General features: G+C 45.5%; 1 non-coding gene across 1 annotated transcript; it reads right to left on the reverse strand.

Moving 5' to 3' along the window:
* Positions 1-1,007: 1,007 nt before the first annotated feature.
* Trnas-gga (transfer RNA serine (anticodon GGA)) lies at positions 1,008-1,081 on the reverse strand. Its single transcript has one exon. It is a non-coding gene; the product is annotated as a tRNA-Ser (tRNA).
* Positions 1,082-3,275: the final 2,194 nt, after the last annotated feature.

Consider the following 3,275-nt stretch of genomic DNA (forward strand, 5'->3'; position numbering starts at 1 on the left):
AAGTGGGCCAGGAGGAGCACAAAAGAAAGGCGAAACCATAACGCAAGGTCGCGTCTATAAATATACATGCCGGAAGTATCAGGTCTCAAGTTACGGACGAGCGACCAAATTTCGCCGGCGTAGGGTCACAAGAGGCTTACATTTTTTTTTTTGCGAATGGCTGAAGCTGCAGTGCAACTGCGCAGGGTACTGTTACGCATAAACTGCTCTTTACGATACCGCACTGGAGCTTGAGGCGGCAGTTATTCCCTCGTGCGCGATTGCCCACAGCTCCAAGAGGTGTCAGCAAAATATTATTCTGAAACGGCCCGCACGACACTGGCTATGAACCACTGTATCAGGTCGGGAAACGAGTGAGAAGGTAATGCCTCTAAAGCTCCCTCGTGCAATCTTCAGGAGTTCCAGCTAAGGATGTGCGTCCAAGAACACCCACTGCGAAGAACTTTTCATTCATTCCCGTTTACAGGATATCCCAGTTAACTTTAGAGGGAAGGTTTGAAGATGATCAGATACCTAGGAGAATGTGGCCGAATGCATGCTGTTCCCTACTGCATGGAGCAAGTCACACTTTCTTTAATTGAAATAAAATAAATAAAGTTGTTGTGGTCTGTATTTCTTGGCGACGGTTACCCTTTTTCACTTGTTTATTAGGAAATAGAAACACAAATTAAAAAAAAAGTCACAGTTTCGCGCGAAGGGCGAAGCAATGAATGCGATAGCAAGAAATTGGAATGTCACACGAAGAACGACAAGCAACTCGAAACTTACAGCGCGCCGCTGAAGCACAAAGAAGTACGCTCGAAAAGAACGCCCAGGTATACAAAAGACAAGCGCGACTAACAACTGTCACAGTTGTTACGTCTTTGCAAATCAGTTCTTCGGAATCCCGCAAGGTGGCGGAAGGGTTAAGAAAGGGAAAATAGACAACCACCCGTTTGTAGCACGAAGCCACAAGGAAATCCATACGGATTTCTCAGAAATAAGGCCTCTTAGTTGCCGAAAAATTCGTCCTGGTCCGGGGATCGAACCCGGGACCAACGCCTTTCCGGGGCGGTCGCTCTACCAATTGAGCTAACCAGGAAGCTAGCAATTGGCAGCGCGAGGTAGAGCGACCGCCCCGGAAAGGCGTCTTAGTGGCTTTGTTTCACCAGCCTCTCGCTATATAATGAAAACAATGTGTAGAACACACAAGCAGTTAGTCATAATTTTTTTTTTTTGTATTCATCGGCTACAGCAGCACTCAAGTAGGCTGCGTTACTCGCCTTATGCCGTGAGTGTGGCAGAGGTCGCATTCCTTAAGGGTACAGTGCAATGCCTGGCAGTACTACTACTCAAACACCACGCTTCCTGGATTGGTTATCTCTTTTTGTGTTTCTGTTCTCTTTGCTGTGATGTAATAGGCAAGAGCGTGAGACTCGAGGAAGCAGCTTCAACTTCTGTCAAGGCCTCTCCAATGTTCTCATTTCCATTTCAGAAGTTGCCACCAGCACTGTGAAGGCCACAGGGCCCCTTAGCCAATAGGAAGGGCGATTAGCCCCTCCAGATGTATTCATCCGCGTCGCGTCGTCTGCTCAGCGTCTCCATGGCGTCCTGCACGTAGCGTAGGGCGAGTAAAGCGAACAGACGGCACCTCCGAAAAAAAAAGTGGCTGCACCCATCGCAGCTGATGCCCTCCGCTTCAAATTTATCAAGTCGTCATCGTGCACTGTGTGATCAGTAAATTACAAAGTGACGCTTGTATTTGCTTTAGATTAATGCGTTGACTCTTCGACAGCAATGTATTCGTGACTATATTGTGCTCATTCCAAGAACCATTATCAAATTCTCGTCGCGTTAGGCTTAGTAGGCGGGGCTAAAGAAACAGCTGATCTCGGAAATAACGACAAAATTTACCTGATGCTTTGTCCTCAGCGTGAAATTGGACAAGGCGATGGCTCATTTCGCCATTTATTTGTTGCTGTCACCGAAATGGGGGAATAGCAAGTGCAAGTTCGAATCGAATCGAAGCGGGCGGTCTCGTCTGCATGGGCGCTACCATGTTGATTTGTAACCAATGTTACCGGCGGTTACTGATACAGCAAATAAAGACACACCATATAAATGCGAAGAAGAATAAACATGTCACGCTTTGATGTGCCACGTGCCAAACAAGCGCAAATGTCTAAACACTGCCAATTATAAGGTGGAGCTATGTTTCTGGAGGTGGAGCTATGTTTCTAGGGCGGAGCTATGTTTCTAGTTATCTGGAGCTATGTTTTGCTGCGCAAGTGTGTGGTTTGCTTATACCTCGTAGCCTTGGTAGTGCTGAACGGTAGTGACGACATGGAGTATAGCTTGCTTTGCATGGTCAATGACATGTTCGCGGTGCAGCACGGAAACATGGCACATTCCACTCACCTCTTTGCATAGAATCAAGCTTACGTTTCTAGGGTTATGTTTTGCGAAAGTTACAATTCCACAGAAAATCTGGAGCACGCGTCACCCCGAATAGTTTCTACGCGTGTCCTGTGGCCCCACCATCGCGGTGCTGGTAAAAGCACAGCATCGCCTTGCGTGCGTACAGCGTTATTGAAGTTTTATAAGTTATAGAACTCAAAGAATGTGCATGTTAATATTACTTTTCCTTAATAATATTATTATTATCATTATTATTTGTAAATCATTAGGCACTGCATGTCAACACGATACTACTGTTGTGCACAGTATATCTGTCTTCTTTCAACACAACTCTAACTCAGAAAATCTTACTAGAATGCTCATGTGAATTTGTCAAATAAACAAAATCAAATTTCAGCTGCGATTACATACTGAGGCCACACATTGCAAAAAAGGCACTTATTGCGGAAACGATACTTATTTCTCTTTAATCCCAAGACGATAAAAAAAGAATTTAAGAGTACTTCAAATGTATTGATAACGTATAAGTTATTAGAGGTTTTGACACTACATACACGTACACGTGCGGCGTAGATCACAGTGTCAATCGTGCCTGCAAGGTATCAAGCGGCTGCAAGGAGCCAAAACTGAAATTTCGAACACGTGGCCGCTTGCGCTAACTCTCGCGGAAGTCTTGGTTACAGCAACAGAGCCATGGTCACACGCTCAAACAAAGGCCTTTACGGAAAACGCAATAGCTGCAACGTCACCAATTATAGCATGCGCATTACGCCACTAAACCGTCACTTCTAAAAGTTGTAAACACAGAACGAAAGAGTAGGGAAGGAAGAGTGGCTCGTGGCGTAAGCATGGCGCTGTATACCTCGAGACACTCATAT

This window comes from Rhipicephalus sanguineus, chromosome 1 (genome assembly GCF_013339695.2).
Source record: "Rhipicephalus sanguineus isolate Rsan-2018 chromosome 1, BIME_Rsan_1.4, whole genome shotgun sequence".
Lineage (NCBI taxonomy): Eukaryota > Metazoa > Arthropoda > Arachnida > Ixodida > Ixodidae > Rhipicephalus > Rhipicephalus sanguineus.